The 25,574-nt window shown below is 42.8% G+C and overlaps 1 long non-coding RNA gene across 1 annotated transcript; it reads right to left on the bottom strand.

Annotated features, from left to right (window-relative positions):
• Positions 1-238: 238 nt before the first annotated feature.
• LOC134472833 (uncharacterized) lies at positions 239-14,078 on the bottom strand. The gene is made up of 4 exons (XR_010042809.1): positions 13,656-14,078; positions 4,038-4,111; positions 1,388-1,536; positions 239-316 (listed from the first exon to the last, which is right to left on the bottom strand). It is a non-coding gene; the product is annotated as an uncharacterized LOC134472833 (long non-coding RNA).
• Between the last annotated feature and the right edge of the window lie 11,496 nt (positions 14,079-25,574).

Genomic DNA, 25,574 nt, shown 5'->3' with positions numbered 1-25,574 from the left:
TGGTTGCAATGTGTTCTTCTGTTTTGTGTGCTGAAAGCTTGGTCCCAGTACATGAGAAGTGGCGGAACCCTTAAGAGCACAACACATTTTTGATCATAACATCCCGTAAACATGGGTGCATCAAATTCGTGTTTATTCTTTAGAATATTTCTATTGATGAATTGTTAATTTTAGTTTTATGAGTTTTGTTATATTAAATAATGAGTTCTTAACAGGAAAAGAGTCACAAAAACAAGTATTACATTCTTAATATTATTGAGTTTTTATAAAAAGGCATCAAAATTTTCAGCATCAACTGGTCTTTGGTGTACAAAATCTAAAAAAAGAAGACCAAAAATAAATTATTATGTGAACACAATGAGAATACCAATAGCATTCTACAAAAAAAGTAATCTTAATTTAGTTGTCACACTTAAGGCAATCTGCACACACAATAGCACACTCCATACACGTGTCACACTAACAGCATGTGTTTTGCTTTTTGGCCCTTTTGTAAGGCCATATTTGACATCTCTCTGGTCTTACTGCCTTGTCAGGAGGTTCTTATTATATTATGCAATGTGAAGTTCACAGAAACATAAAATATCAATAAAATAAGTTGGGCATGGTGGTATATGCCTTTAATCCCAGCACTTGGAGGCTGAAGCAGGAAGATCGCTGGAGTTCGAGGGCAGCCTGGGCTACAAAGTGAGTGCAAGGCTAGCCTGTGAGACCCTGTTTCTTTCTTTTTTTTTTTTTACCAGTACCAGGGATTGAACTTATGACCACGCGCTTGCAATGCAGGCACTTATGCCGCTGAGCTAAATCCCCAGCCCTGAGACCCTGTTTCAAAAAGACAAAAAAAGAATCAAAGCTTTAAATTCTTAATATATATTGTGTATTTAGAATAAACATCAACATTTTCCCATCAGCTGTGTGTTTGCCTACAAAACTTAAGAGATAACATCAGAAATAAAAAAACTCTGTGAGCTTCAATGTAAATACAAAAGTCTACCACAGAAATATCTTTGCTCCAACTGTCATAACCAAGGCAGTTTTCATACATGACAACTGCATGTTCTACGCACATGTGTCTCTTACACTGAGCTTAGCTTATGAGGCAGGCTGTTTTTGTCACCTCCCTTCCTGTTTTGTTAGGAGCTTCCTACTATGTCATGCAATATGCACTTAACAGAGAAATAAGATTTCAATACAATGAAATATCAAATGTGTAATAAGTGCTTAGAATAGACATCAACATTTTGTACTTGCTTACAAAATCTAAAAGATAACATCAGAAATAAAAACTTACATGCCCAATAGTGCAAATATAAACAAAAGCCTACCACGGAAATAAGCTTTGTTTCAACTCTCACACCCACGGCAGTCTTCATACATGAAAACTTACACTGATAGCATGTATGTTTGGTTTTCCTATCCCTTCTTCTAGGACACAGTTGACATCTTTTTGGCTTTCAGTGTTGTTGGAGCAGGTCTTTGAACTGCCTGTTCATTTGTCAGCTCATCAAGGTGATCCACAATTTTTTGTGTAGTACTCTGGAAAGAAATGTTTTGTTTTTCCTCTGCTGCAAATGATCTCTCGTGAGCTCCAGTCCCATTTATCTAAGAAAATTTCTCCATGGTCTTTTGCACTTGTTATTTTGCTTGTAAACTATCAAACTATTTATACTACACATGTTATGATTGAGTAAAATACAGCCATTGGCCAATGCTTTGTGTTTTGAATGACAACATAGCTGCTGCAAACTCAACAACAATATCTACTTGTGCTGTAGTTTCCATCTCATATTTCTATTTTATTGAGTTTTCCCTATCAATATTTCCATCATGGTGCAATGTTCACATCAGCAGTACCAGTTTGTTTTTCTTTGCCATATACTAGGCCAATGTAAATCTTTCTGAAATTCAAAGATTGTACTATACAAGTCTGTGTTTTGAAATTGCAACATTTTATTTGGAATTTTTGCTTTGATTTTGAGTACAGTTCCTGTGCTGGTCAACTTGTGCACTGTTAGCAAATGTAACATCAACTGGAAACTGGTAAATCAATTGTGGAATGTCACATTTCAGTTAGCTTGGGAGATGAGAGTAAAAATCTATTCACATTATTTGGCTTATTACTATATGAATAAGGACCCAATGGCTGGGTTTCAGGATAAATTTCTAAAGTGAAAGTATAGTAAATCTTTGCATCTACAAGAGCATAAGTTTTTATGCCATATTTTGCCCCACTGCTTTTCCATATGTCTTTTACATTCTTGCAGTTACCATGAGCAATCCCTGCTAAATACAAATGCATGAATGCTTGCAGATTAGGTAGTGAGGTGTCATAATAAACACACAATTTGAATATGGCTGTTGGTGCATACAGGACATTTTACTTGTATTTCAGACTTTGTGTGTTTCACAGCATCTTATAGCATTTTGTCCATTACAATTTCCAACATTGAATGGAAGTGTGGGCATTCTGTCCAATGTTTCACCCTTACCAAGATCCTCACTTTATTTTCAGACATAATCCTAACATTGGATCATTCTATTTGGTTGTACGACCATTTTGCAACATTTCAACTAGTCAAACATGTACTCTTATTATTGTTTTCTTCATCATCTGAATCAAGGAGGTCTGCATTCCCTGCATCTGTATCAGTTGATTCTTGTTCCATTTCATAGTCACAGGAACTTTGGCTTACACAACTCATGCCAAAGTCGTTATCATCATCATCATCATCATCATCATCATCCACCCACACCACTCTTCTTTTATGAAAACATGTATTTTATCATAATGGATCATCTTCGTCATCCACGCATGAGTAATCTGATGATTCACTTTTGACCTCCTCCAAAACTTGCAAATCTCATTTTTCATGTGCCATTGTACTGAATTGGGCTACTTCTCCCAGAAAAAAATTTTTAAAAAACTTTTTAAAAACAAATTCTGCAGTGGGGTAGGTATATTATACCCTCTGTGATGCTCAGGTAAACATAGGCCAAATATGTCAGCTGGAGCATCATGGCAGTGAAAATCCTGACTTACAGTTAATTCTTCATGGTAAAATCATAAAGTTCTAATGAACTATTTCTCCCAAGATTTTAAGATTGCACAGACAGTTATTCTGTTGATTTGTTTGTTTTTAATCTCCTTAAGCATTAGGTTTGGTTTATGTTTTTTTCTTTTTTCTTTTTAAAATGCTATGCAAGAAAGTCATTGTAAAAGTCCAATTCTTTAAGAAGAATGGAAGACTTTAAATTTGGCAACAGGTTCAAAACTGTTGTAATTAAAAAAAAAAAAAAAACAATGCTAACTAAAGCTTAACAACAAAGAACCCTTGCAAAATAGCTGATATTCTATTCTGGCCGTCTGAGGTCAGATTGAAGATGGACGTAATTTTCTTGTAAGCCTCTAGAGCAGTAGTGACGAACACGTTTTGTCTGCTACAGGGGTTTGTTCGTACTGCAGAGCTCTGAAAGGTTTGCCACCACTGCAGAGGCAGATCAGGAAATGCAAGTTTGAAGAGGAAAAGGAGATAATGGAGATATAAATCAATATTATGTGGATTATGCCTTCTTTTTTAAATGTCAGGTCTGTTAGACTCATTTTGTTCTTTTATTAGGTATGTATAGTTTGGTTAATTAATTAGTAATTTAGTTTTGTATTTAAGCTACAATTAATCATTTTTTGGTGATATTTATTTCTTTGCCATTTTAAAAACTCATTTTAGATTTTTTTGTTGACTATTTAAAGCATCATCACCATGGCAATATGTATTTCCCTTAAAACACTGCAAACAAACATAGAGTACACCCTTTGAATCTTTACTAGTCACTGTGAGATTGCTGTGTGAGTTAATAAACACATTTGTAAACACATTGTTTGCAAGGAGAAAATTTCTGAGTTGTAACTCAGAAAAAGCCTGCCAAGTTTCTGTTGTAAGAATTACTTAGTACAGTATAAAGATGAAAAGACAACAGAAATAACTTCGTACTTCTTCATGTCCTCTTTGCAATAGAAGCCTTAAGTGGGACAAGCTTACCCCTCTCTCTTCTTCCTCCTCCACTTCTCACTGTTGTTATCTTGTATTATTCAGAGAGCACTTGGATTATGGATCTGAAGAAGAAATGTTTCAGATAATCATTCGCCTACATACTTATAACTTAAAGTAAGAGGGAGTTGTAAAGTGCTTTTATAATATAATACTATTGTTAAAAGCAAAAAAAACTCCTGGCGTACACTTTTGCACTTGGCACACACCTTGCCTTTTGTCATACCAAGTGATAAACACCAAGATTGCTTCCTGTACCCTTTAGGCAAAGGTACCAAGACGCACAGTTGGCTACCATTACACTAAAATAAACTTTTACAGTACAAAAGTAAGGCATGTGTTTGTGGGACCCAGTGGTATGTTTTTTGTTCAGAGGCAGAGCCTAATTCCAGGCACTCCACAAGCTAAGACAGGAGGATGACAGGTTCAAAGCAATTTAGCAAAACTATCAAAATAAAATACGAAGAGCTAGGTGTGTAGTTCAGTGGTAAAATGCCCCTGAGTTCTATCCTTAGGGCTACTAAATAAATAAGCAGAGCCTAATGGGAGGGCAGTAGGGTTCTGTCTTCAGAAGGGATTAATGCTGTCCTCAGGAGACTGTAGTTAGTTATGATGCGAAAATTGTCATAAAAGGGCAAGATTGGCCCCTCCTCCTCTCTGGCTTCCTGTCTCACCAGGTGACCTCCGTCACAGAAAGTTAGAACTGTGATGCCACCCATCATGAGACCTTCACCAGAGCCAGCACCATGCTGTCTAGACTTTCAACCTCCAAAACTGAGCTAAATAAACCTCTTTTCTTTGTAGCATACAATCCTCCAGGATTTTTTTATAAAACCAAAACCTGAGCTGATGACACACTATTCCCAGCAGGAAGTTTAAGAGCCAGTGTCAGTTCACTGCCTGCTCTCTCCACCTCTCAGGAACGATCAGCAAATGCGACCGCTTTGTCCACTTGGGTCCTCTGTTCACCTGACTCCTAGCCAACACTTCATGGATTTGTAGACCTTCTTATATCAAGTACTGAAATGTGAATGTCATTTGTCACTGCCACTGAGGCTGACCCATCCAGATTAATCAATCCACACATCCTTTTAGTCTTCCCTTTCTTTGAGGGAGCAAGGGGAGGAGCTCAGAACCAGGCACTGACCCATCAGGAAACCAGCAGAACTGGCTTTAAAGAGCAGTAAATCACCACAGAAGTTGTAAGAGAGTTAAAAATATAGCATTTGCAGGATTTCTCTAAAGGAACATAGTCTAGGTAGTTCATTCACGCAGTCAACAACTATTTATTGAGTACTTCCTGTGGGTTAGGATCAACGCAGGTCTGGGGGAAGTAGCAATGAACAAACCAAAGCGTCCCTTCTCACGGGACTCATATTCAGATGATTGGAAGAAACAGGACAAGTCTCTAGGGGGAGAGGCGAGCCTCTCCAGGGAGTGCTCAAGTCTGGGTAATGTGAGGCTTTTGCTCTGCCAAGCAAGGCTTGCAGGTGTGGAGAGGAGCTGACCAGCTACTACCAGAGAAAAAGCCAGGGAGAGCCCAGAGAAGGCAGAGAACAGCGGCACCTAGTGTCACAAATGGTCCCTGCACTAAATACATAGAGAATAACAAATGCAAAGATACAGCAAAGTCGCGTCTGGCATTTTTCTAAAAGTTTCCTTTCCGTATATATGTAAATTTCGGTTTTTTGAGACAGGGTCTTGCTATGTAGCTCAGGCTTGCCCTGGGCTTGTAGCAATCTTCCTGCCTTACCCTCCTAAGTGCTGGGATTGCAGACAAGAGCCACCACCTAGTTTTTTATATTTTCATGAGCCAAAAACGTAAACCTAATTTTCTTTATCTCAATCCTACTATCTGAACTTTCTTTCTCAGAAGGTTGCTATTAATGCCACTATTTGTGGCTTTGCCATAGATCATGCTTGTGGAGACTCGAGTTTTCAAGGAAACACAATATTCACCACCTCAGGTGTTATAAAACATCTGCGCGCTTCAAAGTAAGTACAGTAAAAGGAATAAAGAGAGCCAGAGAGTGACACATCAGAGACACCACAGAAACACAGGGCCAAGAAACTCCTGGGCTCTTAACCTGTTTAACACATGACTAAACACATGATGTGTGTTTTCTTCTGAGGCTGTCAGCAACCTAGAGGCAGCCATGGGTAAACCAGATACCCAATGGCCTCTGACTGACACATCCCATAATTCTTTTTCTGTGGGGAGTGGGAAAAAAGAGGGATTGAAGTCTGTCTCCTCTTTGGGCAAAACTTCCCAGACTGCACAAGTAACGAGACCACTCAAGAATAGCAGAAAAGATAGCGTTCAAACTTATAAAATGTCATAATATATAGTTACATTATAACATATAGTGAATAACATCTGTAATTTATATAATACAAAATTTTATGTGATACTATTTGCATTTCATTTAAAAATACAACTTTAGGCTGGCAAGTCCTGGCTACTCAGGAGACTGAGGAGGGGGAGATCACATGAGTCCATAAGTTCAAGACCATCTTGAGCAAAATAGCAAGACCCCCATCTCAAGAAAAAGATATATACAAGTTTAAAGGCTCATAGGAAACTTATTCTTTTTCTTTTCAAGACTGTCACCTTCTCCAATAACAATTGTTCCTAGGTCATTTAATGATCCTCATTTTGTTTTAGCTTTTCGTATGACTTAGTCTGCCAAGGCAAAAAGTTTCCCGATGAAGAACGGAGTAATCAAACTTTTAGAATGCAAAAATGTGTGGTTTGTAAAATAACTGAGCATCGAGTAACACTGGAATTATTCGAGATGTTTTGTTTTGATCTTCCTGGCAGCCACAGATCTGCAGGGGGCACATAGAACCCTCACCTCCCTCCTGGCCAGGGACACGTTTGGAGATGAAGCTCCTCTCCACGACGCTCCACTCTGGTGTTCTCGTTCTTGCCGAGAGTGGCCTACTTGAATCTAATCAAGCTGGCTGACACACATCCCAGTTTACAGGAAATACGGGCGGTAGAGGGACAAATTAACTGACATGGAGAGGAAACAATCAGACCAATTCAGATTACTAGGCTATTATGTAATTCTACCCTTCCAGCCTCACAGCAGGGAGCAGGAGGAGGCCATTAAAGAGAATTCAGACACAACAATTTGCTGTGATGTGTGGTTAGAGTAAAATTAGAGTTTGCTTTGAAAATATTGGCTAAAGAAGGCATTTTGGGGAAAATGGAAAATTTGCATATGGAGTGTACATCTCAGATGAATTGAGGAATTATTGGTACTTGTTTAGGTGGGATAATAGTGTTGTGGTTATGTTGGTGTGTATTTTCTCTCTCGTTTTAAGAGATCCTGCTGAAATAATTAACATGTCTTTATTTTGAAATATTCCTCCTCACTAGCAGACTTCCTCCTCCCAGGTCTTCATTGCTCACCCAAAGGCCTGTCTCAGTCCCAACACGTGGGAGATGGGACTGGGGAGAGGTCCTCCTGGGCACAGGGACATGGACAGAGGTGGAGTGAGAGGCCTGAGAGTGGACCCAGATGTGGAGGATTCTGGGTTCATCCTCAGCTACCAAGAAAGGCCTTGGCACCCCCATCTCCTCCCCGGCTCCAGTTCCACCTCCTCCCAAGCATCCCGCTCCCATCAGCCTTCCCTGTCTGGTGCGCTGGGCCTGAGGTCCAGCTGCACCTCATCCACCTCCTGCAGCCCTCTCTGTGACTGTCCAGTCTCCTTACTCTCCAATTAGGAGCCCATCACAACTGTTCTTTGGCAAGAACCAGGCTTAGCACACTTCCAGCGAGAATACTCAACCTCTGTTTAAAAACCTGCTCCTCACAATCAGATACCACTTAGTACCATTTAGGATGGTAATTCTCAACAACTGCAAAAGCAGCATTGGCGAGAACATGGAGAAACTGAATCCACATTTATTGCCAGCAAGAATACAAAATGGTGCCACTGCTGTGGAAAGGACTACAGCAGCTCCTCAAAAATTAAACATGAAATCACCACGTGATCCAGCAACTCTGCTCCCAAATATACACCAAAGAGAAGTGGGGCCACCGATAGCTGTACACCCACGTGCCCAGAAGCTTTACTCACAAGAGCCCACCGTAGGAATAGTCTAATTTCCCTCAGCAGAAGAACAGATAAATACCAGGTGGTATACACGCCCGGTGGAATATGGCTCAGCCTTCCTCAGAAAGAAAAAGCAGCCTGGCACCTCCTGGTGACCCAGCCACTGAAGAGACCCTGGTGTGGAGGAAGGAGTCAAGCCAAGAGTGACTGGTGATTCTAATTGCAGTGAAGACCGAAAAATACATAGATAATGAACCAATAAAATACAATAGAACTAATAAGAGTAATAAAAAGAGACAGCAAGAAAGAAAAAGGACACGCCCTGAAGTAAATTAACAAAGGCCCGTGGACAGGACAAAAGCTGTCAGTGAGGCAGATCCCATTCCCACGGGACCAGCAGCCAATGAGGGCTGCAGCTGCAACCTCCACAGACGGAAACAGGATGAAGAAACAACAAATTATTCCAGCAGCAGAGCGGTGTCTGCTACCAAGGGAGTCTGCTGATTTCCTCCAAAACTCTGTTCTCACCAGCCAAGAACACATCTGCCATTAAAAACTGCAATTTGCAAGCCGGGCATGGTGGCACAAGCCTGTAATCTCATACTTCGCTATACTTGGTCCTCTACAAGAAGCGTGGAAATCTGATTTGCTCTTTGTATTTGGGTTCTGCACCCCCAACGTAATTGTAAAATATCTTCCTTCCATCAAACAGGCAGCTCAATGGTCATTTTCTCATTGTCTTCTAACAGCTTTTCTCTTCAACCCATTCAGTAAGCCATAGTATCCCCAAGACAGCTGGAGAGGACACATCCCTAGTACAGGGTCTACAGCCCCAGCCAGCTATGGAACAGAGACCACCCAGCCATGGAAGACAGAGACCTCCTTTCTCTTAGTGCCCCATAAAGAATAATGGGGATTTGTGTCTCTGGGGAATAAGACAAGAAGTAGGGCATGGCTAAAACTAGCTGAGAAAGGCGGCTGACGAAATCCCAGGACACATGCACAGAACAGTCCCAAAAGCCCTGCATGTGGCCTCCTCTCAAGAACTGAGCAGGTTTCTGATTGCATGACCTAGTCCCAACATTAACCTGAGGCGTGAGTGATCACCAAAACCACAGTCCACACTGAGTTTGTGTTGTTGGGTTTCCTCTTGCACGATGGCCCCTTTCACACCATAGGTATACTTCTTTCCCTACTTTTATTTGGCTCTGTAGAGCTTGTTTTTTTCCCCCCTGTATTTAATAAAATCTTGCTACCATTAAAAAAAAAAAAAACATGCCAGACTCGCTAGCATGACTTGAAATAACCATTCTTGGGACTGGGGATTTAGCTCAGCGGCATAAGCACCTGCCTTGCAAGCAGGCAGTCGTGAGTTCGATCCCCGGTACCGATAAAAAGGAAAAAGACAAAAAAAAAAAAAAAGAAATAACCGTTCTTCACTTGGAGCTCATTGCAGGCTCATGCATACGGACTGCATCTCGTATATCCAATTATAACACAGAGTATTATGCAAAAGGACAGATATGATAGATACAGTGGACATGACTTAGAGTCTTGTCAATCACGCTGTCCATTCTGCTCTGGAAACCCAATGGGAGGCGACCTAGATCCTACACATTTTTAAACTCAGTGCATTTAAGAGCTGACACCATTTTCCTTTCTACCTGTACATGTTGTCTTGCTTTGGAGCCAGCTAACTGTGGACTGAAACCTCTACAAACTAAATAAACCTATCTATTACAGGGGAATTTCTTTAGAATGGCTCAGCAATCAAAAGTATTCCAGGTCCTTCTTGCCTTGAACAAAGAATTGGACTAGGCAAGCCAAAAATCGTGTCAAAAAGTTTATTAGAAAAGTGTGGGGTGAATGGATATGGGAGAAACTATTCTGCAGAGTGAACTTGGGCCAAACAAAGAGAAAAAGAAGGTAAAAGCAAAAATGAAAGTATACACCATGTCTGAGAAAGACGAGGTGAGCTACCATACAAGCTCAAGCACTGTAGCAGCTCTCCAAGACGGCCATCTTTTTATGCCACCCACATCTCATGGGAGCTACATACAGATTCTCACATTGCTCTGGGATCTTGTGATTGACAGGTCTTGCTCATTTTTCTGGCCAGCTTTGCCACATCCTATCTCCTATAACATCTCCACCTTTAACTGATGGGTATGGGATATTTTGTCCCAGCAATGAAACACCATCAAATGCCACATCCAATTCTTTAACCGCAAAAAACAATCTAGAAATCTGCCCAGAACCTCATCACCCACAGTGTTGTAACCGTGTGGTGAATCTGACAGCTAGAGGCCAAGATCGGCAAGCAAAAAATTGCAAAGCACACTCAGTGGTGAGGGAAAAGCAGCCACGTTTACTGAACGCTGCAAACAGAAATGGTGGTGCTGGTGCTGGTGCTGGGATGACAGAAAAGAACACTTCACGCCATGCAAGTAAACCAGGCTCTCTGGCTCTCGGCTCAAGAGCACCAGAGGATAAAGGGGCAGCATGTGCTCCTAGGTAGCCTCCCACCTCGCGCGGGTGGAGGGGAGTGAATTCCTCAGCCCCCAATATTCCTTACATATGAGTAACACTAGTACCCACCTCCTGGTGCTCAGGCCTGAATTCCTCCAGGGATAACATACATCTCAGAACTGCTGGATCATCTTCGAGTTCACCAGCTGGAGCCTCACTTCCTGCCAAAGTGGTGGCCCCAGTACGTTCTCCACACAGAAATGTGTGAGTTCCTGTTTCTCCACATCTTGATGACACAAAATATCATCAGCCTTATGATCTTTTTTTTTTTTAGCTTTACTGATCTTTGAGGAGTCTACTTACCTGTTTCTTTCTTATCTCTGTTGGTGTGGCCTATACTATCTAAATCTCTATATTCTTTGTGTTTATGATGGTTTCAGTCCTGGGGGCTCCGATTTTCCTGAAATCCAGATTTAAAACAATGGCTGGAAACTTCTGGGTGTAAATGGATGTCCCTGGAAATCCCTTAATTTGTGGCGATCATCCTGCCTCAGCCTCCCAAGTGCCTGGATTATGTTATTTGCCACCAAACCAGGCCTAACTCCCCCTCTTATTATAAGATTATGTTAGAATTTTAATTCTTAGTAACCTTTTATTTAGGAAGAACCAAGAAGAAATCAACCCTAAACCTCTGTTAAATACATCATTATAAAAATATTTTTTTGGAGGGCAGGGGATAAGGTCTTACTATGTATTCCAGTTCGGCCTTGAAGTCACTATGTAATCCAGGCTGACTTTCAATTCACAGCGATCTCCTGACTCAACCTCCCAAGTTCTGGGATTATAGGCATGAAGCACCACGCCCAGCTCTGGAAGCACATTTAACAGATCTACACATATTGTCCTTTTACAAACTTAAGACTGATGACTCAGATGCTTTATTATAAGTATTTATTCCATTTAATGCTGTAGAAAACAACATATTCGACAATAATATTTTAAGGGTTTTGCTTGCTTGTTTGCTGAAGGAAACCCTGGTAGTCACTAAACTTGAAACCGAGGCAGTAATGGACACTCTGTGTTAAATTATCACAAAGACAAACGTTACAGTGATTGGCTAACAACGTAGGCAAAATGTATTTTATCAACTTTAAAGACATTTTTACTCTTATTTTACCAATCAATTTAAGTTAGCTCATTTGGTTAAAGATTTATATAATTCATGTGACCAAAAAGCATTTTAATTACTTGAGTACTCATTTTTCTACAAGGCACCTTAAACAGAACTTTGGGGAGATTTTATCATGTAGATACGTTATATGACATGTACATCATAGATGTGCACAAACATGTACACATCAACCAAGGACATATGTATATAACTTTTATGTTACCAGATATTAACTTTTTAAATTGCAGGTTTTATGTAAACATTGAGGCTAGCAGCTTCTGCAGAAAATATCCCCAAAATAAAAATAGTTGCAGTAGCTGCAATTGTTGGGTATAAAAGAGGTCTCTTTAATTCTTTTCTTTAATCATATATTTCACTTCCTCAATTTTTATTTTATTTTTTTCAGTACCGGGGATTGAACTCATAAACTCATACTTGCCAGTGCTTATTGAAAGAGTTTTGCCCTAGAATAAATTACTATACATTTAGGGCGGTGGTCTAACATGGCGGAAGGCCAAAGTGAGAACATCTACCACTTCCTGCTTCTTCTTCAGCCCTAATTGCACCTCCCCTTCCTGTTTGTGTGCACAGAAAATTCCAATCCGTTCCAAACACATCATCAATATCCACCCCATGCGCCACTTCAACCAGAGGTCATATAACTCTGCCTCTCTACCTGGTTGAAGGAGACAGCCCAGCCACATGGGTTGTGTGCTCCTTTCCATGTCCTCAACTCAATAAACCTGTTCATTTTGTACTTTTGCTTCTCTATTGCGCCAGAATACACTTATGCCACTGAGCTAAATCCCCAGCCCTTAATCTTCTATTTTGAACCTTACATTTCAGCGATCTGACTGGGATAAAACCAGCAAACAACCTTGAATGACTAGTTTTTTATTTGTTTTCAGTAAAAACAGTTGAGGAATAAACCAGATAAAAATAGCTTCTGCACAGAGCCACGAAAGAAAGGAAAAGAAGTACGATGAGTTCAAAAATGAAGAAGGAAGCAGTGGCCAGTAGTTACTTCAGGAGGATGGAAGCAGTTTACTTTGTGAAGTTCAGATTTAGTTTTCCCCAGTACCGATTCTAACTCAGTTGTTAGAAATTTGTGCATTCTAGGCAAAACATTTGGGGTTGGAACGCGCTGATTGTAGAGATTCCTTACCCGAGCGTCACCAATGGGCTAGACTCCCCCTTCCATGTGTCTGAGAATCCCAGTGCCAATGAGTCTGGGTTAGCTCAAGATGTGGGGCAACTGCTCCCTCCTTGCATCTTCTGGGTGAGCTGTCAGAGTCCCATCTAACCCAGGAACAGGGTGCGTCCTGCAGTGACTCCCAGCAAGATCATAGCACATCCTGAGTTTGTCACTCTGACACCTCCACTAAGATCCTAGTCATGTAGGGCCACCCAGAGTGGCCCAGAGGGAGCACTTGTCTCTTTACTTTGGAGTCTAGAGGTCCTCGTGCAGATAAGATCTTAGCTGGACTATTATTAAAGCTGTCAGATTTGTAGCCTTTATCAAGTCATTTAGCACAAGCACAGACTAACACACAAAAGAACACATACAGCGATTGCTGTGCATTACACCAACGGTCATAAAAAAAAACAACAGTCACTGTAAACACCTATTAATGGCAGACACAGGAAAATATATAGAACACATGAAGAATGCATTAAATCAATGTGTATTTTTTAAAAAATTGACCAAGTGATATTACAAAAATTGGTCTTTTCTTCCTAATCATAGGTTTATAACTATAATTTAGATCAGTAATTTATAATTCTCCCTGGGAGCCTTGCTGATAGCACAGACACAAATTTCATCAATGATCTCACAAACCCTGATTTCTTAACGTATCTTTTCCCCCACAGCCCAGGTGCCACGCCAAGCCATCGTATTGTACCTTGAGGGCCAGAGTGACGCAGTCAGTCTGCCTTGATTCTTGGGGTGATGGAGCTGGACCCATCAGCAGCCCAACCCGCCCTCCCGGCAGATGTCTCCCATGTGACGGCAAAACCCTGTTCACGGCCTCGCCTTGCCCTTCTTGTAGATGTCTTATGTGCCACTACAGGAGCCAAAAAGAGATCCTGTGTGACAAACAAATTTGCCTTCGTTTATAGTTTCGATTTTTAAAAAATTCTCTCCAAACCTCATGTGCTCAGAGGTGACTGGATCATAGGGGGCGCTGCATGCCACAGTGGACCCGGTGTGCGGTGAGGAGGCGGGGCCTGGTCGGAAGAGGCGGGGCCGAGGGCGTGGCCTGGACGGGTGCGCCTCCCTCCCAGCTCAGCCTTCGCTCTGTGCTTGCAGCAGTGAAGCGAACAGTTCTCAGCCCCCCGACCTCTCTGCCTGTGCGCTGGCTGACCCTACGCTGCAACTTCTGAAAGTGTGAGCCCAACGAAACCTGCCCTCTTTTAAGTTGTGGGTGGTGAGTATTGTGTTCCGGTGACACGAGAAGTAACTAAGACACCTTGTCAGAAGTGAGTGGACTTAATCAAACGACCCAGAAAGAGCTCAAAAGACCAAGAAATGAGAGAGAGGAGGGTCTGATGTTAGGAGACTTACCAGGGACCTAAATTGGAAGATGTGTCAAGTTCCACAGCTTGCTTTTTCTGCTTCATCAAAGAATGATGGAAAGCAGATGATGCCAGGTTAGGTGGAAAGGTAAGAAAAGGTACCCCAAGTAAAAATAATTTTGAGGGGCTGGGGATTTAGCTCAGCAGCATAAGCGCCTGCCTTGCAAAAGCAGGCAGTCGTGAGTTCGATCCCTGGTACCAATAAAAAACGAAAAAAGACCCCCAAAAAGGTAATTTTGGCAGCTCCATGGGACCCTCAGTTTTTCTTATTTGTCTGGAGTCAGCATGCTGTTGATTAAGAGCCAAAAGTTGTGCCTTTTTCTGGCATGGCTTGCCAGATTTGTTACCAAGTTTTTGGATAAAGGCCCCTCTCCGGGGATCCTAACAGATCAAGGTTAGCCAGTGACCCATAAGACAGTCAAGGAGATAAGCAGGGCTGGAGGGCAGGAAAGGCACTTTAACCAGCATGCCATGCTGGAAAGCACAGAGAGGGTCAAGTCCTGTCTTTGAGGACCTTGTGGCAGTTCTGGGTGGGAGTTTATAATGGAGCTGAAAATCAGGCATAGAGGCTTCCAGCAGCCCAGGGAAGTGTGAACTGAGGGAGCCTGGCTACTCAGTCAGCAGACCTCCTGGCTGTTAAACCAGATTCATTACTTGAATAAAAGATGGGGGTTGACTTCTGTCTTAGTTGTTTTCTATCATTGCTGAGACAAAATACCTGAGCCCCAAAGTTACAGGAGGAAAGGTTAATTTCAGCTCACAGTTTGTAGAGTCACTCATAGCTGGCCCCAAGGCAGGGCGAGGTGGCAGAGAGGCATCACAGGAAAAGCAGTTCACGGCATGAGAGGGCAGGCAGAAGGCAACAGCAAACAGTGAACAGCGAACAACCAGCCTGCCTTTCCCTCATCTCCCACTCAGTCTACTGGTCGGCGTCTTGGGCGATGTCATCCAGAACTGTGCTAACTTCAATCACACACCTTAATCCCAGCATCACACCCAAGAGCCAGCCGGCTCTTAAAAGCACCTATGAGCACATGAGGCTTTAGGGAACCCCTAGATAGAAGCCGTAACATCTGCACCTGGACCCCAAAAGACTCGTGCACATTCCTTTATGCAAAGACATTCAGTCCACCTGTAAGAGTTGCCAGAGTCCTAACAGTTTCAGCACTGCTGAAAAGTCCAGGTCTGAAGTCTCCTCTGAGATTTAAGGCAAACTCAGTTTTGACCCCTGTACAAATATAAACAAAGTTAAACACTTGCCACATAGTTCAATATATGGTATTATATTGCCACAATATAAACATTTCAGTTCCACAGAGGTACAAATAAGGAGTTAGAGAGGAAAGTGACACAGACCAAAATCTAGTAGTGCAAACATTTAAGTTCATAGTTGCACATCCAGTTCTGGGATAACCTGTTTCAAGATGTTGACTCCAACTTGTAGCAATTCCTCTGCCCCTTCTTTACCTGTTTTGTTCACATATACTATGTGTTTTTTCTGTCTGTTAAAATATAGGCTTTATGAGAGCTGAAAAAATGAAAAAAAAAAAAAAAAAAAGATGTTAACTCCAAAGGGTTTGAATATCTCCATCCCTGGGTGGCTTTTCTCTTGGGCCTGTGGGAGGAGTTGTTTATTCCTTTGTGTTGTTTTTTCAAGACAGGATCTTGCTATGTAATTTAGGCTGGCCTTAAATTCACTAGGTAGCCCAGGCTTGCCCTGAATGTACAATGATTATCCTGCCTCAGCCTCCCAAATGCTGGGATTACAGGTGTGCATCCCCACACCCGGCTCTTGGACCAGTTTTGCTCAATCCTTGACCTCAAATAATCCATGTTCCTGGCTTCTCCAACCTTCCAGGGTCTCTACTGTGCTTTTGACTTTACATTCACAGCTTCACAGTTTTGAGATTTATATTGTGAATCAAAAGCAAAGAGCCCAACAGGATGATTTAAAATGTGAATTTTGCCAGAAAGGAAGCTCCAGTAAAGCTGTGCACTACAAACATAGAGCTGAGGAAATCTCTATTGCTGACAAGGAACAGGAGAAAACGAAGATGGCCTGAGGGCATCACAGGAAGCAGCAAGCCTTTTTTTTTTTTTTTTTTTTAAATTGGTACCGGGGATCGAACTCACGACTGCCTGCTTGCAAGGCAGGTGCTTATGCCGCTGAGCTAAATCCCCAGCCCCGAAGCAGCAAGTCTTCATCATTTGCAGCCTCAAAACTACAAAAGTGAAAGACTTTGAGGAGAAAGCCTCAGAATACACTTTCCAGAATGGTGGCAACATAGAAAATTTGTTCCTCAGAATTGGATTCGGTGTGCCCAACGATCCAGGCACTCAACCCCTACAGCCAAGAGAGAGGAAAGCCTGGCTACTGCTCCAGCTGGTAGCAGACCTTGGCATCATCCACATGGTGCTGCTTTTAGGTGCATGAAGAATGCAGGAGTTGTGGTGTTAAGAAGGCTTCTGCCGCAATTTCAGAAGACCTGGTAAGCCAGGCAGTGTGCAAAGGAGTGAGGATAAAGCCAGAGGTGCAGTGGAGACTCCAGAAGTTTGGAGAAGCCAGGAACACGAGCCATCTAAGGAAAGCTGCAAAGAGGGAGCAAGCAAGCCTACGGGAGAAGCCGTGGACTGCCAGTGCTTACAGTCCATAGCTTCTCCCCTAGGCTTGCTTGGATTGTAATGGTTGATATATTGTGTCAACTTAAGAACTGAAAAGTTCAGAAGTTTAACAAGGGGACTCAACAGGATGCCAGGGTCCTTGCTTTGTAAACATCCTCATCCTGTGCAAGAAGCAGGCAGAGAGATGTGTAAGTGCTACACCTGCAGGGGGCAGGTAGCCTGCTTACAATACAATACACACACACACACACACACACACACACACACACACACACCTTTTGCTCTAGCTGATTTTGCTGTCTTCTGCCAGCTTGAATTGTGACCCCTGTGCTATGTCACCCTACCTCAGAGCTAGCTGATTACAGACTAAAAGCTCCACAAACTGTGAGCTAAATAAACACCTTTCTTTCCTTAATTTTGAGTGTTGAGTATTTTGTTTCCTCAATGAGAAAAAGTAACCAAAGATGGTGGATTATAAGAGGATACAGGCTTTTTTGAGTAGCCAGTGGTAGGGAAAAGTTTCAGGACTGGTAACAGGAAGGACAGTGACTGATCTGAAGGAGGTGTGGCATCAAAGCAAAATTTGAGAGGAAAAACTGAGAATTGAAATAAGTCTATAATGGTACAGTGAGTCCCATCCCAAGAACAAGAGCCCAAGGGGCTGGGGATTTAGCTCAGCGGCATAAGCGCCTGCCTTGCAAGCAGGCAGTCGTGAGTTCGATCCCTGGTACCGGTAAAAACGAAAAAGACAAAAAAAAAAAAAGAACAAGAGCCCACTGGTGTCGAGGTGGGGAACAGGGACAAGGCCTGGAGCTTGACAATCACAGGTAAAGTGCGGAGGACCCAGTAAGGTACAGTCTCGGCAAGCTGAAGAAGCTTTTTGTCCAGTGGAAGAATTCTTTTTGTCAGGAATTGAACCCCTTCCCTTGCGCTTGCCGGGCAGGCACTGTACCACTGAGCTACAGCCTTGGCCCTCCTGGGGAAGCATTTTGATATAAATGCAGCCCCCAGGACAGACCTTAAGAAGAGGTCCCCCAAAAAAGTGGATTTGGGGCTCATTTTGTCACTATATTTGGTGATGGCTTTGATAATTTGGCCGAGAGCGATGACAGTTTGTCAGATAGTGGGTCTGAGGGCATAGCAAAAGATCAGTCTGGAGCAAGAGTCTGCCGTGGAGAATTTCAGAGGGGCTGGGATGACTCTGAGTAAAATTTAGGGGTGATGTGAATAGAAGGACAGCAATAGGGGGGACAGTGGGCCAGGACATCAAGGGAGAGTTTGGTGCGAGTTTGCTTTAGAGCAAGATTGGCCCTTTTAACTTTTCCTGGTGACGGCAGACCACATGGAGACTGTACTTCATTTTAAGACTGCATTATGTCCCCGAGTTATATCTAAAATGAAGACAAGTCCATTGTCCAGCTGTAGAAATCAGGCAAGTCCAAAGTAGGCTCTGACAGTCTCTCTTACGTTCCAAGAGAATTGTAGTTAATTTAGAGGACTTTTCACTTTTTCTCAGAAAGGCTTTTACCCCTCTTCGGAAAGACAAGTAAATATTTGAGGCCTCTTTCTGGGGGCAAGTGGGTGACCCGATGACCGAAATTGACTCAGGACAAACGTACAATTCTGGCAGACTCCTCTGTGGTGGGTACTGCAGGCACTTACACATAGAACCTTTCCTCTTAACCTCTTGGCTCTATTTATCTTTTGGTAAGACTGATACGAGGGCCTCCATTATGATTCTGACAGCTCTCGAGCTTTCCTTGCAGCCCCGCTTTTTTTTTTTTTTTTTTTTACTTTATTTTTGTCTTTTTCCTTTTTTATCGGTACCGGGGATCAAACTCACGACTGCCTGCTTGCAAGGCAGGCACTTATGCCGCTGAGCTAAATCCCCAGCCCCAGCCCCGCTTGTCTTTATGAGGGTTTTTCTCTGAAGGCATCACTGGCCAACCGTCATGTTAATATCCCTCACTGCAGGACTGCTGCTCCAGCCGCTGGTTTTGATGGTTCCCACAGTGGAGGGGACGTGAGTGACGGGTTAGAGTTAGGGTCATAGAGTTAAGGTCATAGCCCCTTTCAGCCACATTGCAGCAGTAAAGAGGCTTTAAAAGGGGTCACTCTTAGGCCAAGTTCACCTGTCGCCCATGGTTGAGTTTACCTTTTGTACAGGTAATGGTTAATATCTCAGGATCTGGATTTTTTATGTTTATCCACTTTATCCTTTATCAAAAAAGATCCCCACACCCATTTCTTTATATTTCCTCTTTACTGCTTGAAGATTCCTTCATTACAGGCCCCACTGACATGGGTTTAAATGCTCCTGGTGTATTCATCTCAGAGTTAACTCCCAGATGTTTGCATTTCATTAGGACTGTCTGAATAACAGCCTTTCAGGCAGTCTTGAACAGTATTATCTTAGTACCAACAGAAAATGGGAAGGAGAGCAAAGGTGTTACATTTTAGCTAGGCCGGACAAACCTTTAAGCCTTTACGTGAACTTGAATGACAAAGTTTTATTAACACAAGCAGAAAATAGCCAAAGAACAAGTCAAACCTGTAGTTACAGTTTAGCAGTTATCGAAAAACTGCTCATAATAAAAATTTAACCAGATAAAAATGTTAATTTAAACCACAGAATTTAAAAGTAAATTTACCAGTGAGTCAAGAGTTTTCCCAGTGGGCTCTCCGTGACTCCTCCTGGACTGGGAGGCGTGTTTTCCCCACCTTTGGCAGCCTGAGACAGGCTTCAACCCCAGCCTTGTCACCTGCCTGGACCCAGGGTAGGCTGTGTGGAACTCTGCGTGGAACCCTGGAGCCACCTTTCCCACGATATTTAGCTGCCCAACTTACTCTCTAGATCAGTTTAAACTCAGTCTGGTGGCCTAGACCTCTGGCCTTTGTTTCTGTGTTTCTGGCAATGTTTACCCAGCCCTGGCACTTAAACAGATTTGTCCCATTTAGCTTCCTGTTGTACCTGCTTGACTTTGAGTTTTGACCATGGTGCTGCTGTGGGGGGCTGGGGAATTACCCATAGCCTCCGTGATCCTACACAATAAGGAGCCATACGTCCCCTAATCTAGGAATCTGGGATAAACAGGAGAAGCCACCAATTGTGGAGAAAATTGAAGCAAATTGGTTCAGGAAGCTGCTTTTTTGGCCACTGAGAAGGATTTATCAAGTAGCCCAAGGCCAATAATTATAAACACAGATTAACAGACAGAGAAGACACATAAAACAATTACATTAAATCATAGTACACGTTTAGATTTAAAGTCTTAAGTTGGATTATAGTAATCCTTTTCTCTAGTCTTTGGCTTATAGCTATAGAATATTTAATTAGATTTCTCCCTAGTGGGTTCCAATTAGCATTTTAATTTTTATGTAAATTATAAGAATTCTCTTACAATATCTTTGTTACTTGAATACTGTAGAGTTATTTTAGTAAGAGTCAAAAGGAGGAAAAGAATCAAAGCATGGAGGAAAAGAGAGGGAGAGGAAATTGGGATCTCAGAAAACCCAAAAGAAAGATCATTAAAAACATCAGTTTCAGGATTAGAAGGCAAGCATGTAGAAATGACATGTGACAGTCCTTTTGCAGTGGAGGAGCCTCTGGCAAGGTCACAAAGCCCTGAATGTAAGGAGTTTCAGAGTCTTCAATCTGATTGTGCCAGAGTCTTCAATCTGACTGTGACAGAAGAGACCCCACTGTAATATAGTATTATAATTTAGGGTCCCATAAAAGGGGCCAAAGTTTCTGTCCTGAGAGCTTTTATTGAGGCCAGGCAGTTGCATAGGAAAATGAGACTTTTTTTTTTTTTTTTTTTTTTGAGGACCAGAGGATCAAATTTAGAGCAGTTTTAAAGAGTACAGTCCAGAAGTGAGTTAGAAAGGATTCAAGACTTGAGACCCACCATCAACTACAGTATCCACCCAATGTCATCTCTAAAGGTTGACAGACCTCTCACCATCTGCAGAGGGACTTGAGTGCCGCAATCTGGGGCAGCCCCCAAGAAAGAGAGGCTCCCAAATCATTAAAGTGAAACTCAATTGAAGGAAGCCACAGCAAAGGGGCCAATGGCCAAGAGCCACTGTCACCAGGGAAGGAGTTATTGGGGATTGAACCCAGGGTCTTCACCCTGACCGCGTCCCCAGCCCTTTTTCTTTTTTTCTTTTTTAATTTTTGAGACAGAGTCTCACTAACTTCCCCAGGTTGAATTTGAATCTGCAATCTTCCTGCCTCCCAGCGCTGGGATTACAGGCCTGTGCACCACACCCAGCACACTGCACTCTGGCTTAAACTATGGCATTAGGACCACTGACCCTGTTCTGGGTCCACTGCTTCTGGTTGGTTAGACTGGACCTATCTCAGAAAGGAGACAGGGTGACCAATCAGCTGGAGGGAAAAGAGGGACTCGCCATCCTGGAAAGATGAAAAACCTCTTCACTCTTCAAGGAATCAAATATAACGAAAGTACAGGTGTCTTCCAGGTCAGGGAGCTCAACCAAGACAGGGCAAAGCTGGAGGCCAGAGCAACAGAGGATGAGTAGAGAGAGGCAGCGAAACACTAACGGGAGTCCTCAAGTGCGCACAGATTTACCCCACTGAATGAGCTTCTGCTGCCCACTGGCTAGTGCATGAGAGTGAGGACCAGTCCTGAAGGAGAAACAGTGGCTCCCTGCGGACTCCAGCAGGCTGTCCTCCTTCCCCAATGCCTTCAGGTCCCACCACCGGAGTACAGCCCCTGCCAGGGTCCCTCAGTTGCAAGCAAGAAGCACGGCTTCCCACAAGGGCTCTAAGGGGACTCCTTAGCCTGTACCAGTCTGACAGGTTATAGCAGTCTGGGTCACAGTCTGGAGACCTGACTCTCACCAGGGAGTCACTCCAGCCGCTCAACCACCAACCACTCACAGATACCAGCAGAGAAGTCAAGAATAGCAAGAAAGAGACTCTCCCTGCAGGCCACTAAAATGTGCTGTTTGCAAGGCCAGAGATGCAGATGGCCAGAGAGTTTAGCAAGGGTAGAATAAATGCAGAAGGACACTTACTGCAGCGCACTCTGTGAGAGGCAGGCACAGTCAGGAGAAGGAGTCCCCTAGACCCCAGAGGGGATTCCTTATGGCCAGGGTGGGAGGGGGGCTGTCATTGGCAATTCCACCCTCAGATGTGAAGGGCAACAGAGCAGACCCGAAGTATGAGAAATGTTCTTGTGGTCTGTTGCAATCAGGGGTCGCAAGAAGAACAATTACATACAAGGCACATAATTTATAGTATTATTTATAATGTTTACCCAAGGAGTGAAATACAATGAAAGTGCGGAAATCTGTCCACAACACTATAAAGACCTAGAAAATCCAGCCAAAGGCTTGGATCCATGGCAATAACCTGCATGAGTTCAGCTGAAAACCTAAAGCCCACAACAATGACCCATGCAAGTGTATCCCACAGATCTGTACTGGGAAGGCCCAGAGGTCAGTGATGGAAGCTAGAAAGTCTATGCCAGCAGGGTGAAGGATCTGGACCAGTAGGCTGAGGATTCTGTACTGGAGCCAAAAAGCAATGCTCAAAATAAGGACCAGGGCTCCCCTGAAAAGTACCACAGCCATCTTCAGCAACAACGAGGTCCCAAACTCCTCTGACAATGAGAACTGCTTAGTACACAGCTAGCATGACAAGCTTCTCCTGGAAGATCACAAGCCGTCCCAACCAAAGCCAGAAAGTGATGCTCAATGTAAGGACCAGAGCTCCCCCAAAGGGAACCGCAGCCACTCTCAGCAACAAGGTCCCAAGCTCCTCCAATGATAACAGCCACGTTCATATCAAGGCAAGCCAGCATGATAAGCTCCTCCAGGAGAACCAATGGCTCCAAACAACAACAACCCTTAGGAGAACCCACAACGCTACTCTTCCTCTCCAGGTCTCCTTTTTATGCTGGTAACAGTCCTCAGGTGGGCCATCCATGCTCAGCACTGCGCTGATTCAGTTCAGCTGATGTTTGAGTGGACCACCAGGGTCCTATAGTCTGGTCTGTAAGGAGAAATGTTTCCATTGTCCCCTAATGCACAGGTTTTGTTTCATAGTTACCTTTCCAAACTTTGTAACTATTGGCTCTTGAAATTCTGGAGGTGTTTCTGTTTTTGTTTTGTCCCTTAAGATTCTACAAAAGTATAACTTCTATCAGAGATCTAATGCAATGTTTTGAGATGTTACCATCGCCTACAAAAATTAAAATTAAGGGGCTGGGGATTTAGCTCAGCGGCATAAGCGCCTGCCTTGCAAGCAGGCAGTCGTGAGTTCGATCCCTGGTACCGATAAAAAGGAAAAAGACAAAAAAAAAAATTAAAATTAAACTGGGTTTGGTGGCATACTCCTGTAATCCCAGCATTTGGGGGGCTGAGGCAGGAGGATCGCTATAAATTCGAGACCAGCCTGGGTTACAAAGTGAATGCAAGACCCTGAACTGCACATCAAGACCTTATCTCAAAAAAGACACACACAAAAAAATTAAAATTAGCGATGGACTCCAGGTAAACTTAGCATAAGGGTTAATCCTTGTAAACCTCTTTGTTACTCAAGAGTGGCTGAAAGGGTCAATACTATTCTCAGCCATCAGTCATTTTTCCCTCCAACCTGGAGCCAGATCAGAACAACAAAAAGGCATTCTGGCATCACAGCCCAAAGGAAAAAACCTAACTACAGAATGACTGATCAGCAAAGCCTTCAGAAAAGAAAATCTCATAAAAACAAAAGGGAGCTGGGTGCTATAATGCCAGCACTCTGAGAGGCTGAGGCAGGAAGATGACAAGCTTGAGCACAGCCTTGGCAGTTTAACAATTTAGTGAGACCGTCTCAAAATAAAAAAAGGACAGGGGACATAGCTCAGTGCAAAGGCCCTGGGTTCAATCCTGAGAGAAAGAGAGAGAGAGAGAGAGACAGAGAGAGAGAAAGACAGACAGACAAAAACAGAAACACAGAGACACAAGAGGTGGTATTAAAATAAATGAGAACTGTCAAAATCAACATCAAGGAGTTGGATCACCTCTACAAAACAGGAAAGCTGAGAGGTTATTTAAACAAAAACAAAAAAAGAACATTGTGGCACATGCCTGTAATCCCAGCAACTCAAGGAGGCTGAGGCAGGAAGGTTACTGAGAGTTCTAGGCAGCCTGGGCTTCATAGGGAGATCCTGCCTCAAAAACACACACACAGGGCCAGGGATTTAGCTCAGCAGCATAAGCGCCTGCCTTGCAAGCACACAGTAGTGAGTTGGATCCTCAGTACAAAAAAAAAAAGATATATATATATATATATATATATATATATATAATGAACAAACAGAAAACAAAAGTAAAAAGATTATTCTACATGAATGCCTGATAACTATTACAAAGGATTTTGCCAAAAACATGTTTGTCCTGAGTCAGTTTGAGCCTGATTGAACAAAATTGCCATTGAAAAACCCAGATCTAGCCGAGCATGGTGGCGCACTCCTGTAATCCCAGCACTTGGGAGGCTGAGGCAGGCAGATTGTGGCAAGTTCAAGATCAGCCTGGACTGCAAAGTGAGCCCAAGACCAGCCTGAACTGCATAGCAAGATCCTGTCTCAAAAAAGACCAAAAACAAAGAAAGAAAAACCCAGATCTTGAGATTTTTACACTAAAATTAATTCTGGGACCAAGAACAATACAAAGCCAGGTATAGGACAGTAGTCTGGTAACTAAATAAATCACTGGCATACAGTGCACTGTATCTGTCCTTTATGATTCTCCCATGACCTCTGTAACTGGCTTTGATACAATTAAAGTAAGCATTAAGCAGGAGCAACACCCACTGCTCCCAGGCACAGCTACATACTCTATAGACTGGAGCTTAAACCTCCCTTCTTTTATTGACACTAAATGTATGTCTTTTACCTGGTATGAAAAAAAACATTAACTAAACCTGTGCTGGGCTACACTGTGTTTGATAGCAATAGGTTGGCTAAGTGCCACACAGGTAAGGTAAGAGAGGGAATTCATATCTGTCTATATTTTCTTTACTTTTCTTTCTTTTTTTGGGAGGGCTCAGAGGCAGGGGAACCTCACTATGTAGTTCAAACTGGCATTGAACTCGCAGCAATCCTCCTGCCTTAGCCTGCTGAGTGCTGACATCAGAAGTGTATGCCACCATGCCTGGCAGTTCCTAGCTATATTTTTTTAAATGACAGGAAAATCTCTGCACCCTCTGTAAATATAGGATGGACTTCCACCAGTCAACACAATCTTACCATTGTATTTGTGTAAAGGAAATTCTAAAACTTTAGTCTGCCACTATATTCAAGGATAGAAAAGACAGGCTCCCATAATTAGAGTGGCAAAACTTAGCTAGCCTTTGAATTCCAACACTAGCTGTGGAATGTTAGGTAAGTGCAACTCAGACAAAACGTGCATCTCGGGATGTTAACCCACCCCAAGGTTTCAAGGAGTTAATACCCAGAGACAGCTTGGCTGTCTAAGACAGTGATGGATTGCTTCTCGCCACCCTAGCCCTGACCTTCCCGTTATAGGCTACAAGACCCCGATTAAACATGCTTCAAATAAATCTGCCTAACAACTATGCAAGACAATGTGTAACCAACTATAAAATATCC

This window comes from Cavia porcellus, unplaced genomic scaffold (genome assembly GCF_034190915.1).
Source record: "Cavia porcellus strain 051 isolate PalLab524CR breed Dunkin Hartley unplaced genomic scaffold, mCavPor4.1 scaffold_25, whole genome shotgun sequence".
Taxonomy (NCBI): domain Eukaryota; kingdom Metazoa; phylum Chordata; class Mammalia; order Rodentia; family Caviidae; genus Cavia; species Cavia porcellus.
This window is presented reverse-complemented; position numbering and strand designations above follow the sequence as displayed.